Consider the following 16,692-nt stretch of genomic DNA (forward strand, 5'->3'; position numbering starts at 1 on the left):
CTCTCTGCCGGCTGAAAATCTTCCCAGTATCTCATGTGGTTTCATTCACTTTGTCTACATAAATAGCTTGAGGAGACAGAGGAATGAGAAAAGACTCGATTAGAAAAAAAAAAATCACAAACGAAACAAAACATAAACCCCCAAAGCCCCACAAAATCAGTTGTGATATTAACAGCTTTGCTGGTGATTTTTCTTTATGTAAATAGGAGATACTGCAACCTGGCTGGCTAGTTCATGTACAGCACAGATGACTTGCTCAGACAGCATTTCAGCAAGTTTCACCCCTCCTGGTGCAGGAGATAAGAACAAACCTTCCTTCACAGTCCTCCTGTACCAGATGCATTTGAAAAATTCCTCGTGTTAGCTTAGGCCTGTTCTTAACTAGGGTATAAAACCATTTCCAGAATATATGCACACACTGCAAGTGATCTACGTGTTTCCAGGCTCGGGTAATTTCTGTCTGTGAAATGGCTTTTGGGTGCCCTTTGTGCATTTGCCTGCCCTCAAAGATTTTTCAATGTCTTTGCTTCTTCTCCAGCTTTTTCCAGCTTCTTCAGTATCTCCTGGGTTTTTTGACTGATTTCTTCTTTTCTTATGTATTACCAACACTGAGGGATTTTACTAGCAGTGACTAACATAAAATTTAAACTTTAGCAGATACCACCTACTGCTGAATTATAAAAAGCAAAGGTGTATAGAACAGCAAGAATTCTCTGGCAAAGTTGCAAGCAAACACACGGTCTATACAGTAAAGTTCAATTATTTTCCACAGAAAGAAAAAAGGAAAGGCTTAATAGTGCTGGGCAACATGAAATCTACATCATACACACATAGAATTACATTTGATTTTCTAAGGAAACAATTAAAATGTTTTCAGAAGTATCCATTTATATAATACAACACGTCAACATGCAAACTGCATAAGTGCCTTTATTCTAAGTGTTTCTGAAAGAAATTTATCTGACTTTTGATTTTTGTCTTTCGAAATGTAGCACAAATTGCTAAAAAGTAGCCAAGGGGCAAATCTCCTCCTCCTCCTCCCAAATAGCCATTGAGCTTAGGTTTACACAAGAAAAAAATCACTAGCTGTTTTGTGAAGTTGTTTGGGAATGTACCCCATACGAGAGGATCAGGGCCATCCTACTTTTTCCCCCTCACACCATATGCTCTGTAATAATTCCAAAGAATGAAAAAGAGCTATTTTAGTGACTACCATTTCTAACTTAGTTCAGTCGTCTCTTCTTTCCTGGAGTTCCTGGCCAGGGGACAGTGAAAATTCTTAGGTACAGGACCTCAATTAGGCAGCAATTAAGTGTCTTTACCAATCTTTGCTAGATCAGGGAAAAAAGCCCAAAACCCAAAAAACCTAACCCAAAACCAGAAATAGAAGTCCATTCTGTCAATGGATGGAGTCACAGAGGACCACATAGCACTAACAGTATGGTCTCCAGACTCTGACAGCCCTGTTCATACAGCAACATCTTGTCTCACATCTTAAGCATCATCACAATGACAGAATTTGCAAAGTAATGTTATTTTGCACACCATGGTAATTTTATGATGCTCTCATTCTTTGTCTCTTTCAGTTATGAATTCTTCTCTAGTAACCAACAATGGAGAAAGAAGCAGTTTATTATTCAAAGAGAGTGAACATGATGTAGCCTAAGTCTTCATTTTTATTTTTCAATGGAGATGATACGGAAAATAAGGTGTCCATTGAAATACATGAATACTTGTAAAGATGCACTTACTTCTCTCTTTGCAGACAACAGTGATGCTAAGTATTAATTTGGTCTCCGAAATACTACAAGTTACAAAAACGCGTTCTTGTATCACCTAAGAATCATGTTTGATTCATGGCTCAAGAAGTGCAGGTAAATAATCATTACTCCAGATTCCCTAAATTTTCCTGAAATTCACTCGTGATTTGTTTGAGGAAAGAGCTAAACAATACTAAATGAATTCAGATGTTTATTCCCTCTCTTTAAATAGCTTTTCAGCATTTAAAATCAGAAACTGACATTCATGAAAAAGATGTATTTAAGACAAGACCATGTACTGGTCTTAAAACCAAAGAGTTTACTGCTCTCTGGAGTAAGGGTTTCTTTTACTAGTATTTCTTCCCACTTTAATTGAATTAAACAACAACAAAAAAAGTAAAAAAAAAAAAAAAATTATGAAGACCACCAGCGCTGCAAAAAAAAAAGAAAATGTCTCCCAGGGTTTTCAGTTCTCTCCCCTCAGTGTTCTGGAGTCCAGATGTGGAAAGCCCAGTGGAGCTGAAAACATTTTTGGAGGGAGGAGAGAAAGTTTTGATGCTACTGCTGTAGCCTTATTTTATCCAAACCAGACAACCACCTTTCTTCATGAACGTTAAAAAACCAAATAACAACACCACCACCAAACCCCACCTTTTATATATTATTACTAAATATTATTTTTAAGTGAGCCTGCTAAAGAAAAATAAACGCTCTGCATCTTCTTAGCACTTAAAAGCAAAGAAGGCCTTACAAGGCCATCTTCTTAATTCAGAGTAGAGCATATAGAGTATTATTCATCTTTGAAATTCTGTTTGTCAGGTGTGTAAGTACATTTTTAACTATTTATTTTTCCTGCTCACATATAAAGCAAACACATATTGATTTGCTGCAGTGATACCAGGTCACAGGCTACAGGGGAACGTTCCCATATCTTATGCAGCTACACCTGGAATATGGTGTTCAGCTAAGTGATGACAAGGGTGGTCAGTGAGGTGATGATAAAAGTCTATAAATAGCTTAAGAGGGTGAACTCCAAAGAGGAAGAAGCATTGTTTTAAGGTGGTCCGAACAGTCTTGACTGGTAGAAACAAAAAGATGTCCCAACACCCCGAGCCAGGCATAAGCTGCTGAATAGGAGCTTGTACGTAGTACAAACGCCAGCAATGCAGTCTGTCTGTGCTTGGCCTTGCGTACACCACAGGCGTATAATGAATTTACTATTCCAGAATAATTATTCTGGTAAATTTCCAAGTATAGTTAAGCCCTTCAACTGCTAAATTAGGCCCTAAGTTCAACAGTCCACCAACAGGAGCCACACGTTCAAGGAATTTAGAGCTACACTAGACAAAGCCCTGGAAACACAGAAGAGGAAATAAACCTGCCCAGAGAGGACGGACACAAACCCTGACAAAGCTGTCATACCTCTACTTTCTGTGGTTCTAGGAAAACATGCATGTGGGATTTGGGAAAGGTCTTTTTAATAAGGGTTAATTGGAGAAGTATGTCACACATGACTGAGTACCGTTTCAAATTACTGCTCACGCTGCTATAACTAAATCAGGCAAATGACAGAACACCAAAATAGGGAATAATCAATCTTCTTCCCTCCTATTTAATCTTTATAGTTTTGTTATTCTCAAAATGACCAAATATCAGTAATTATAGATTTTATGGAATTTGTTGCTTCTTTAAAAACATTACTATGACCACATCATAATATTTTCCAGAGATCCAATAGTTCTGTAAAATCTATTTTCTGTTGTCACTTGAATTATTAGTCTAGGGTTTGGAACTGCTGGATTCATTTCTGTGGCTTATGTGATGCAAAAGCTCAAGTTAGATGATCTTGATATAGCCCTTTTGGGGCTTAAATCTAGAAGAGAAAAAATAACCTCACTTTAGCCAGCCAGAATAGAGTTATTCCCGTAAAAAATCATTGTATGGTCTGTGACACTGTGTTGCTCTAAAAGTCAAGTCCCTGTCCCTGAACCTGAAGAAAGTCACTTCAGTTTCTCTGTGCTGCCCAAGTTAACTGCAAGCATTTCCTGACACACAGAACGCAGGCAGAAAAAGGAAAAACGTCGGCTTGAGAAAAGCACAGCGTCCAATCCCCACCCACCAGCTTCAGTCAAAGGGATGACTTCAGTCCCTTACTTAACTAATCCTGCCACTGTAAAATCCTACAGTCATTCTTCCACACATAAAGGGAAAACGGACTCACTAGGAGGACCTAGACTCTTTCAGCTTGAACTGTTAACCAATGGTGGAAATGCAAGAATGCTGAAGTTGTGCCTTCGGAGCCAATAGAGTGGATTTGTGTGTCCCACATGACTGTGTTTCCCCTGTCTTTCACATGGGCAGTATTTAGTTCAATTCAGAACTGCAGATAGTATAGCGTGCAGAGCAGCAATGGGATGTCTGAGCGCAAGTGGCTGACTTCCAGGCGTCTTCAGGAAGCACATTTGTACATTTCTCCTGAATTAAACTGGGATTCTGCACCCTTGACATCCTCCTACCCTCCTTGTCTCTGCAGAAGGAGACAGCGACCTGAACTGCACAACAAAACTGTGAGTACGTGGTCTATTTATTTTTATTTTCATCCAGAAAAGCAAATCTCTTAAAATTGTTAAAATGCTACGTGCACTAAGTCAATGGTTACTTTTTCTTATGAGTGAACAAGTATCTAAAGTGCTATTCAAATTCAGAAATATTTCTTGCATGCTTCAATAAAAGAAAAAAAAAAGAAAAAAAAAAAAAAGGAGTTATCCTCCAGGGCAGTGCCTGCATGCACGCTGCATGCCACACTGCTTCCTGACATAGCCAGCGTGCTGCTTTGTTCATAAAGAAAAACAAAGACAAAAAGCCCTACACATGTATGTTGTTCACTTTTATTTGTACTCTGTGTCTAATCAGGCCTGATCTGTCCCCAAGGGGAAAAAATAAAGGCAAACTTTAACTCCGCCAGCAAGGGCAGCCCAGACTTTCCAGACATCTGACAGTTATTATAATTAGCTATGAAAGACAGCGAAGACACTTTGGGGCAAATAGCTCTTACATTTGGAACAATGAAGTCGAGCAAGGTTCCCATCCCACCCCTTCCACGGGGGGAGGGGGAGAGGCGAGCCAACGGGGGGAGTGTTAGAAAAGGGTTATGGCTGGACTGAAAAAAACACAACTAGTATAATATCTGGAATCAGCACAAGGAGAGGCTTTTTGATAAGCAACTTTAACTACCTCTAGATTGCAGCTTGCATTCACTCAGATTCCTGGTGGGGTGGGGAAGGGTGTGGGGCTCTTCGCAGCACAACGTCAGAAGGTTGGGGTGGAGGGGGCAGCGGGGACGAAGGGGGCAGAAAGAAGAGAATATCCATAGCAAGAGACTTTGCAATTGCTTCCCAGAGCTTTGCCGGCCAGATCTCCTTAAGCCCAAGTTGCTTTCTGGGCAAGATTTATGAGAGTTCTCAAACAGAAGCAACAGACAAAGCAGAGCTTTTTTTTTTTTTTTTTTCTTCTGCTTCTCCGGAAAAGAAATTGAACCCAAATGAGTAACTGTATAATAAGCAGCACTGATTTGTATTTTTGGTCTTTTTTTTTTCCCCACATGTTCATAAGACTTTTAATAAGGTCTTCCCCCCCCCCCGCCTGCACGCTCCTTCCCACCCCCCCTCGCCTACCAAAAGTTAGATTCTGAAAACTACGATCAGAAGGGAAAAAGCAAAGACAATAGAAATCTGACTCGGTCCTGGCTGGGCTGGATCTCTAATAAAGCATGAAGTGAAAACAGCTCCTAAGTGAAAGATGAGCAGACTTCTTTTTAAAAAAAAAAAAAAAAATTAAGTGCAATAAGGAGAAATTGTTGAAAGACTCCAGACGCTACTAATTATGGCTTAAATAAATCTTCCTGGACAGATGTTTGCTTGCTCCCACTGCAGGGAAAGGAAGGTTAAAAAAAGCATTTTTTAAAAAAGGATTTGACGTGAAATTTTTACATATGATTTTTTTTTTTTTTTAATACACCATTTTATTCTTTGTCTGCCCTCCTGTTATCTCCCCCTCCCCCAACCGCCGCCCACTGTGAGCTGAGACACCTGAAGGCTAGACATAATGATCAACAGAGCGCTGCGCTCGCCTGTCTGGATTCCAGCCAGATTTTTTTTTTTTTTTTCCCCTCCACAATCAAGGAGCCTGCACGCAATGCACGGCAAGCCCCTTGCTCTGCTATGTGCAGATCAGACAGAAGTCTGAACCGTGCTGCAGAAAGATTAAAGACAAACACAAGCCTTTCCTCCTTATGTCGGCCAGGCTCAGTTTCAACTTCATGGTGATTCGCAAAAAATACGAAATAAGAAACTTTGTAAACGTATACGCGCATTATTGTACAAAACACGCGCGTATGTGCACACACTTTCCAACACAGTGTAAACTAGGGGCATCCACTCTTTCCCATTTTACAGTGGTTTCTACGCTAGCTTTACAGTCAATGCAGTATTTTACGTTAAGTTCATGAATCACTTACATAATTACCGTGTAGCGCTCAAATACCATGTAAAAATTTTGTATACGTATACAATGTACTACATAAAGGCAAATAGCTAGTGTACAGAGACCTGTATCTGAAAGGCAGTCAAACTGAAATACTGGAACATATTTGGGTTTAGAGAGATTAGCAAGATCTCCTAGAGTTTTGTGGCAGTTTTAAACAAGGCAGTAGCAAAACGCCTTGCGAGTAGGTTGTCTTCAAACGGAAGAAGGGGAGCGTGGCAGGGGACTATTTTAGTTAGCTGGCCTTGCAACCCCCGGCCTTCCTGTTGCCACAGCCCAGAGAAATGCCGACTGGCCCAGTGTCATCGTGCCAGAAAGTTGGTCTTGGGAATGCAGTACTCCCCAAAATAGTTGCTCTCTGTTTGGTGTGGCTATGGGTGGGGTTAGCAGAGACATCCAGGGAAAAGGGAGATTCAAAGCATTGATTCTATTTAATTTTTAAATGTATGCCGTGTGGACTTATTTTCCAAAAGTTCTTCAGAATCGCATTGTCTTCTGGTACAAATTATCATATGATACACGTGGTGATTAATTTTTGCTTTTCAATATGGACTTTCTGTGAAAAAGCCTTAAAAGAAAATACGTTTTTATACACACATGCACGTACACACACGTACATTGCTTTTAATTTACTCCCTGAAAAGGCTTAAACTATATTTTAGTCACATTAACAGGTATCTTAATAGAAAGATAGGATTGATTTTTTTTTTAGCTTTTTTCTTTAATATTGCTAATAAACACTATTAAAAAAGGAACCCAGCATAGGTATCCCATAAATTTAGTCTTAAAAAAAAAAAAACCAAACTTCCTTTCCAAATAGCAGCAGAGACATACAAACAAAAGGTTGCATGTAGTGGCAACAATATCCTCAGGCAAGGTAAAGATTCTAGAAAAGAGATTTCAGAGAAATGAAGAGAATTAATTGAGAGCTGCAGTCAAATTTGTATTCCTGTTTTGTTGTTTTGTTTTGTTTTTTTTTTTTTTTTGACACTTTTCTGAAGGAATGTTTTATATACCTCATATGAAATATACAAGTTATTCAACACAATGGTCATATATGAGAAGCATATACTTGTAAATTACATGTATATGTCTCTACACAGGTTCACTACTATTAAGTGCTAATTTCCTTGCTACTTTTCCTGCCATATTATGCTTGAAAAATAAAATTTGTCACTTATGTTTCACAAATGTATTTCAAAATAATGCCTGCAGCTACATTTTCAAGTGCTGACTTTTATTTTCTTAAGGTAATGACAATAAGCAATCATATTTTTATCCTTTTTTTTATCACAGACTGAAATCCTGTGCAAATCAATTCCTCTAAACTTCAGAAGTGATTTACACACTACCTTGTATTAGAAGGGATATTTCAACTGGCAGTTTATATATTGTTTGTCAATGCAAAAGTAATGACTAATCACATAAGAGTTAAGCATTAAATCCGAGCATATGAATACAGGGCCCTTGCCTCCATGTTTAGTTCAACACTCCCCTTCTCCCAGTAAGGTCTTTTGGGTTTTGTGAATGCTGGGTGTTCAGCAGCTCTGACTAAAGTAGGTAGGAGATGAAAATGGCCACTGTTTTTGCAAATATGGCATTATGCTCCAGCTGCTGTTGTCCAGGCACCTGAGATTTGGAACTATGTGTTTTAGCTTTTTACGCAAAGAGAACATTTACCTAAATGTGAAAAAATTCTGACCTGTGGTTTTTTGGTGATTTCTTTAAACTTTTAAATAGTTGATGTTGAAACAAAGCAATCATGGAAGCTCATGCATATTTATGACTCCATTCCTCAAAAATTTGATGTCTATTACAGCTCATCTCTTACCCTATGGCCTCCAATTGGTTGTGCAAACTCCATGGTGCTACTAGAACAAACTTCAAGTTCTGATTTCTTTTTTTAAACTCTCCTCTCCCCTCTTCCTCCCATGCTTTCTCTGTTGCATCTGCTTGTTTAAGCCTTTCCTAGTTCAAGCAGAAGGGCAAGTTTTAGTCAAAAGAATAAAGTGTTCAGGATTACTTCCAAAACTTTCGAAAGATTGTTTTTTTCACTTATACCTTTACACAGCAGAAGTAACTTGAGAGCCTACCAGAAACGTAGGCAGTTTCAATAAGGTAACGGGGTCAAATGAGCTCATGCATTACATATAGGAAGACAACCATGTATTGCATTTTTTATAGGTAAAAAGCACCGAGTGTTTTAATGTAAACAGATTTCAGTTTAATATTTTGGCAAACTGTTGCAAAGACCAAACTCCGGCTAAGCCAAAATGACTTTCGGCATGGTACAGTTAGACCAGATGGCCACGTGTTCTTTTCTTATTTAGATGAGACTTTTCCTTTCAATAACATCTTTCTTCCTGACCTGCTTAAAAATTCCAGCGAATGAAATCAGCACAGGATTTTCAATTCTAATTGACCATGTGCAGAGGAAAGGCCAGTAGAGAAATCAGTAGGGCCATTGTAAGGCACACTGCATCAATCTCCCCTTTGTCTTCAATCTTTTCTAGCATGAGCTAAAATAATTAAGAATATTTAACTTATATTATTTGTACAGCAGCAACTCTAGTCGCGTTCGGGCAAAAATCATTGCAAGTTCCTCTTTTATGAATGCGTGCAACAAGGAATATGTATGTCTATCACACACCAGACAAACAGGTACTCATCATCATTTAATTGCCAAATATTCAAGAAAAATAAAAACCCTCAAACAAAGAGTGAACAAAAAAAAAAAAAAAAAAAAAAAAAAAGGAAAGGTGTGGGTGAATTAAAGCATGAACTGCTTTGCCTTTTCTAATGAAGTCAGAAAATGTGAAGGATATGGTACTTCTCAAATTAAAAAAAAAAAAAAGTCAGAAAAATATAATTTTCCACTGCCCAAAATGCTCACCCTTAAAATATCTGTAATCTTCAATTGCTATTAATTTGCCTACATAGATTTTACACACACATACCCCACCCACGCTATGTGGGTTGGTGATCACGGTCTCATTTGTGTCTGTGTGATCTACACGCAAAGTACAGATTGTAAATACTGTATATATTGCACACAAACATTATCTATAGAAATATGCACAGAGATGACATCATTACCGTTTTACCTGCTATTTTATTTGGATTTAGTGAGATATCTGTGGAGTAATATAACAATATTTATTGAGATTTAGCAAGTAGAGTATGCAAAAGATGCAGGAGGTCCTACCCATACGTTTACATAAGCCATGGATAAGGTAAGTGGGTAAAATGAATCCTTTAGAAGAAAAGGGGGAGGGAGGAAAGACCAATTGAAAGCAATACAGAGCAAGTTTGGTTGGGTTTTTTTTGTTTTGTTTTGTGGGGGTTTTTTTGGGTTTTGTTGTGGTTTCTTTTTTTTTTTTTTTTTTTTTTTTTTTACACAAGGAAAAAAATCAGCAACAGATTTATTATTCCTGTAGTATTTTGTACAAATTCCCTCTAGTTTAACATTATGCTTGAGTGGTTGATGGTTTCAGATTAGCACTATAAGCTTGAATCAAGAAACAACCAAACAGCTCTGGAAAATAATTTCCGAAAAATAATTATGAAAACGGTTTTAATAAGATATTCTTCTTTTCTTCAGTTGAATCAGGTTTTCATTAAAACCCCAATCACTTTTTAAATGTAAGGTGAAAAACAATCCAGGAGAAAACGCAATGGGCCGCATGGCCTTTGCTATATGTCAAGCATGCAGACCAAGTAACATGTGCGTGAAGAAACACGCCTGAGAACATAAAACAAAGCACAGACTTTGGGACTGGCCAGACAGACATGGTAAAAGGTCTGGTTTCAGCTCTCCAGCAAGATGCTTTGTAGCCTTGGGCAAATCATTTAACTGCCTGGCTTCTCATCTATGTCATATTAGTAGAATTCAAGTTTTGCATTTGTGATTATTATTGCAAGGTCGACATTGGGATACCACAGCAAAGGGTACTGGAGACACCTCAGATGCTTGAAAAGAATATAAAAATTCCAGACAGAACAATAGTCGTCTTTGTTGTTGTTGTTGCTATTAAATCAGGTCATTTTTGGTGTGGTATTTCTATAACTAGACAAGATACAAAGCCTGTTTCTCACGAGGTTCACGTAACCCAATTCTGGCTTAATTTTCTTAAGTTTTTCACATACTTGAACATTCACTTTTTATTTTTTTATAACATGCAACAGAACATCAGAATATATGATAAACGGAAGACACTACTCCATCTGTAATGATGCCCTATATTCAACATAAAGTGCTGTCATGCAGGGCCTAACGCTAAAATGCTGACTCCTGTAGAGTAATTGGTTATTTAACAGACTGTCCCATGGTACCAGCGAGACTAACTGCAGGCTAAAATGCTGCACTGCGTGACCAGAAGTACCAAACCGGAGCCCCAGACACATTTACTGCCTCCAGTATTTGTATACCAAGGATCTGATCTTGTAATGGCATTGAGCATAGTCTTACTTTTATAGCCTGAAGGCAAAACAGCGAAGCACTTCCATGCTCAAAGCGCAGCACATGCTTAAAACGTGTTGAAATAGGCCTTTAATTTCTACAGAACCCTTTGCCACGAGAAGTAAATGCCTTTGCTGGGTTCTGCCCCCTTCACTGGCAGTCATTAAACTGCGCTTCCCAGTTTCACCTTTCTGTTTCTATCGATGATTCTTTGATTCCCACCACTGAACAGACCTATTTAGAAACCCTTAGGCAGCAACTCTAAAAATCACTGCACAGGAACAGAAATCAGTGGGCCTGAAGAAGAGATTTCACCGAAGATTTTTTTTCAGGCCGCCATTTTGTGACTAACTGAAATGACGGTGTTGCATACATGGAACTGGAAACTCTGTTTTCCTTCCATGAGCAAATATGAAGGATCTCTGTATGAAAGAAAAAAAAAAAATCATTTTCTGCTGAATGTTTCTCTTAATCAATATTCATGCACACTATGAAAGAAATACTCAGACATTCAGCTATCTTTTGTCAGTGCTGTTCAGGGTTGTAAAAATTAAGAAAAAGGCAATGTGGCGATCTGCTGGTCATCTCAGTGAGTTTGCAGAAGGGTTGGGGTACTGAGAAGCGGGTGACAGGGAAATATCCCATGTGGAAGTACGGCCTCGTGCAGTGCTCAGACGGAAGAGAGGAAGTCAGCAAAACGTGCATGGTTACGTGCAAGTGATGGGCTGTATTTCACCAGCCTATTTTTACTGTCAAGGCTCCAGGCTATACTAGGAGTCTATCCAGTCTCTTAAGCCACAGGCTGTGGATAATGGGATCAGATAAAATGATTAAAATCAGGTTGGTCTCATGATTTCAGCTAGTAAGTGTAATAGATGCAAAACTGAAAGTCTTAATTGTATGATAGAAGTACAAACACCTCTTTGTGTTTTACCTCTACATTTTTCCAGTTTAGAGAAATAATTGATGAGGGGTTTTTGTTTATTTGATTAAAAAAACAACAATGGCAAGCAGGATTATGATTTTCTTGCAGCAGCCCAATTGAAACTGGTTTCATCTATCCAAACAAATAAGTTCAGAAGAAGTTGTAAAAACAAATTTTATACTACATCCTATGAAATATTTTACATAAAGTATCTGGTTAAGAAGCTTCAGAAAAAAAGATGCATTTCAGTTGTTTACAGTTTCTTTGATAACTACCTTTTTTTAGAAATAAAAATAATATTTTATTATTATAAAACAATTTCCCAGAATGTCTTATCCATACACTGAGTTTGTGCTAATGTTTTCAAGCATTATTTTTTAGTTCATTTGAAACCGCTTTTCTAAGAGAATAATTTGCAAAAAAGAGGATTTAAAAAGATGAGAAGTCTAGTGAATGACAACAGTGAAGAAAAGCAGTTCCCAAGGTTGATTAAAAGACATAGAAAGGGTTAAAATTTCAGATCTTTATGTAAGAATTAAAAATGAAAGGAGAGTTAAAAAGGGAGAGAAGGGGGGGAAGAGCTAAGCTGCTGGTGACTTGAGTGTATTTATGGATTACTATGTCCTGAAAAGAAGAAAACCAGAGTTGTAAGATGACACTGCAGGGGTTGTCTGGACTTTTCACCGAGTGTAAAGTCTGTTTAGTCAGTGTCTTAATGCCTAATGCTGACCTTTGCCCTCTTCACTCCTCCCTGCTCCAGGTGCAACATTTTTGCAAGTGCTTTAACATTATTGGAAAGTTTCTGCAGGTTTCACAGGCTGCAAAGTGCAGAGTGTTTTACACAACAACATCCATTACGCACACCCAATATCAAGGCTTAGTACATTGGTTCTTTTCTAAGTATATGCAATGATTTGTTTTACACGTTTTCCCTTATTAGTTACTACTGCGTTAAATTAATAAAAGCAAAAGCTTCTTTGTAACAGTATGCCATTTGCTTAATTCTACACAACAAGATACAAGATTGTTTAAACTATGTCGCGTACTCCCCAACACTGTGAATTATAGCAGGAGTATGCAACGTATGCCAGCAACGCTATTGATCTCTCTGAAATTAATTCTCTTTGCTATGGAAATGGGAGACAAAACCAGAACCCATTGCTACAAAACAGCCACGGCACTTCAGCTGATTTTCCGCAGAAATAAATTGATTTCTTGTACAGTTATTAATTGTATTAGGACTGATATAAATTTTAAAGAAAAACACAACAGTTTTACAGACTAATAATAAAAAGAGCTAAACTACATAAGGTCTGTATAATTTCAGTTTTGATTTACAAAATAAGGAACGTAGTAAAATGTATATTAAATACGAGATGCTATAAATTCTACAGTTGTCAGCGATGAAGATAATATAAAAGATGGCACATGCATATGTAATGTTTATTCATCTATGCCTTATATTTAGTAGATGGTTGCTAAGATTTTTGAGGGTTTGCAATTTGACTTTTTGCAATTATAAACTGGGTGCCATCATCTTCGAGAGACCATTACAGATTTCGTGCTGTTTCCAAAACGCCTACCATGGGCATTTCCTGCCACTGTGGGCAAGGAACTCGTTTTCCCCATTCATATTATGCTGCAGGACTGACAGCTTCTTCAGATGTCGACATGGCCTTTAAGATCCACAAGTTTCCCACCTTATGATACCATCTACTAAAATGCACTCCGTACAACTGTGGTATAAAGCTTACTGGAAATACAAGACTGTCCAGTACCTGGTTTCTGCACTTTGTGATCTATACCAGCTAACTATGCGTAAAAAAATTAAGAAATTATGATTTAGACATTTAAAGGTGTTAAATAACTGACTTCCCCCACATTCCTTCCTTTTCGAGATATGCTGTGAAATGTTCATTAAGCTGAAGGAAAAGAAAAGAGGAAAAGGATTGGTTTAAAAGAGGTGAATAGCAGCACGTATTCTTTATGGAAACCCTTACTAGTCGGAACTGTCTAGCCAAAATAACCCAGGATAACACCTCTTCTAGGTATGGCATTACTTCAAGGTGAGGTTTGCATAAAAAGAGGTCTGATGAGGGTTTACATTTAGGGAACTTCCATGACAGCGATGTGTTTGGATCCAGACTGAAGCATTTATTTTACTGGATTGTCTTTCAGGTATGACAAGCAGCCTGAAGTATACAGTGTCTTTCTAAAAGAATATTTTGTGGTTTCCTCTATGACAGCTATATATAAATTAATTTAGGCCATCTTCATTATCTGGATAGTTTTAAGGGGTTCGGTTTTAGAGGAGTTTTTCCTTTAAAACAAAACATGGGTCTTACTATACTAGTTTATTCTAGGAGTAGGCACAGGTCAAGGGATCAAAATATTCTTGGAAGTGCTCTGAAAGAGTTTTCTTATGTTCTTTGATTTCATTTGTAACATTTGGGCTACAAGAGAATCAAGGGAAAAAATGAAAAAGTTGTTTATTGCATGACAGACTATTTCTAGAGCTGGGCAGCTTTATCTCAGCACAAAGAGTGCTCCTGTTCACAGTGCAGCTGCTAACAACTCATCAACACTCCTTGTTTAAGAGTAGGGTACAATCAGAAGTCAAAACTTTAAAGCAACCTGAAATATTATTATTGTAGTAAGCTATGCAACTGGATTTGATTTCTAGCCAGACTGTATCCCTTTGCTCCTGACACTGTTTACAAGACATATTTAGTGCAGGTGGTACTCTCCTTAATTTCACTGAAGGTCAAGTGTACTTGTCATAATTGTATTTTTTGCACAGCTGAGAATTCAACTATTTCTGTAGACTGAAAACAGACATTGTTTCTGTGAAGGAAATCTATAGTATTGAAGAGTTGGACTTGAAATGAACAGAATGAAGTAATTTTTCACACTGTTTTCTCCTACTGTCTCATCAAGATGATCACTTTTGAGGTTGCTGTGTATCAGTGGGAGCAGCCATTTGGGTACTTACACTTACGGAACTTCAGAATCCTTTGTCTGGAAGCAGTGGTTTCATTTGTCTTGCTTTAGGTGGCTACTATGAATCTTTTTCAGGACTGCAATCTGAGATGAAGTTCTTGTAATGTTTGTAAATAACTGATTTTACAATAATTTGCAAGTATAAAATTGAATAAAACTGAAATTAGTCAAGTTTCTAACTTAAGTAGAGAAAAAAACAGATAACCAAAAATATAAATTAATTTAGTCTTCTGCTATTTTGGAACACCAAAATCATGTATTTCAAAGACTCATATAAAGCTTATTCTCTGTAAATTCTAAACTGATTTCTTACAGTTGTTACACACCATACCAAATCTGCATAAAAAAATAGCATAGTAGAAGTAGGACACTATTCTTGTGTTTTGATGCGTTTACCCTTATGAATTATCAGTCCCTTCTACATGCAATAAGTGTACCTAAAATACAGCAAGTCATCCATTGAGCCTGCTTTTTCTGTAAATACATATTTCCCTCATCCTCTAACTTACAACCATTCCTAATGCCTTCACTGCACATTTTGCCTGAAGAAAGGAAATTAAAGCAAACCATCTTTGAATTGCACTTTTTTTTCTTTTTCATGTCAGTTGAAACAAGCCATAACAAAAAAACAAAAAAACCACGTGTCTCCTCCTATAATTCTTATATAATACTTCTGTCTTGCATAACACTTAAAAACCAGTTTTCTTCCAGTAAACAACTCCTAATATATCATAGATATGGAAGAGAAGAAATACTTCCTTCCAGATCCTGTGTGCCATCAGGCTGAGAGCTCAGGTGTGCTCCAGAACATCAGTTCACAAAATTCTAAACCTAGAGATAGATTCCCCTTGTGAAATGCATTCACTGGTGAGCTGCTTCTTACCCATCTCTTCTACCTCCATCCAACCTGCTTCTTTAAACCACTCTGCCCTCTATTGCTTTATTCCTCCACGAAGAGTGTGTAAGATGTAAAGATGTAAAAAATTAGAACTGGATGCCATAAATATGAAAAGTTACTCTAGATAGGATGAGATTTTTAAAATTTTACTTAAAAGCATAAGTGCAAGTAAAATAGTGCCTTTTTGTGGGGCAGTTCATTTTCAGAGGTACATAAATATTTTTATTAAATTGACACAAGAAAGATTAGGACTTGAAATCGACTTTTTCATTATCAGTGGAAACCTCAAATAAATAACAAGCTTGCAATCTGATTAGTCTCTCTTTCATAATTTTCCTACTTGCAAAATTAGAGACAAGTTTCCTCAAAATGCAAAATATTATGGTAAACCAAGCATTGCCTTGCGAAATTTCAGTAGTCAAAATATGGGACATCGTTACTTCAATCTGTGGGATTCATCTGACATTTTGTTTCTAAATCCAAGCTTCCTCTTTCCTCACCTCGTTGGTGACTCAGGTATTTTATTTTTTAGTTTTATTTGTTTATTAAGTTTTACTGTTTTATTTTATGGTTAAATCCACATTTCAATTCTACAAAACACATAATTAAAAAAAAAAAGAGGAAAAAAGATCTCTAACCAATACTGTCTGCCAGATTTCTACGTATATGCAGGGAATAAAGTTTACATAACTTCATTTAGAGAGTCATTCATCATGACTATTCTATCAGTACCAGTATTCTAGCTGAATTTTTCAGGCTCATTGGCAAAATCTGGGTAACTTAATTAGGATCTTTTCCATGAAAAAAAATTAAAATCTGTTGGTCACATTTAAGAAGGAAGTGAAACATGAGTTACTTAAAAAGCTGATAAAGTTCATGTCCTTTTCAAAGAGGAATTAAGAAGTTTTTTGCTGAAAGACTGGTTTACATTTGTACAATAGAAAAATTCCTGAAAGAAATAGGTCAGAGGAAAGGGGGACTAACACTGAATGTGCATCAAGTTCATTAACTTATTTCTTGGTTGCGTAACTGTTTGAGTTGGTTCCCCAAGGGAGATGGCAACACACCTGTACCCATGCAGGTCATTTTGTAGCAACTAGCATAGGGG

Source organism: Platalea leucorodia (genome assembly GCF_965183815.1).
Source record: "Platalea leucorodia genome assembly, chromosome: 5".
NCBI lineage: Eukaryota > Metazoa > Chordata > Aves > Pelecaniformes > Threskiornithidae > Platalea > Platalea leucorodia.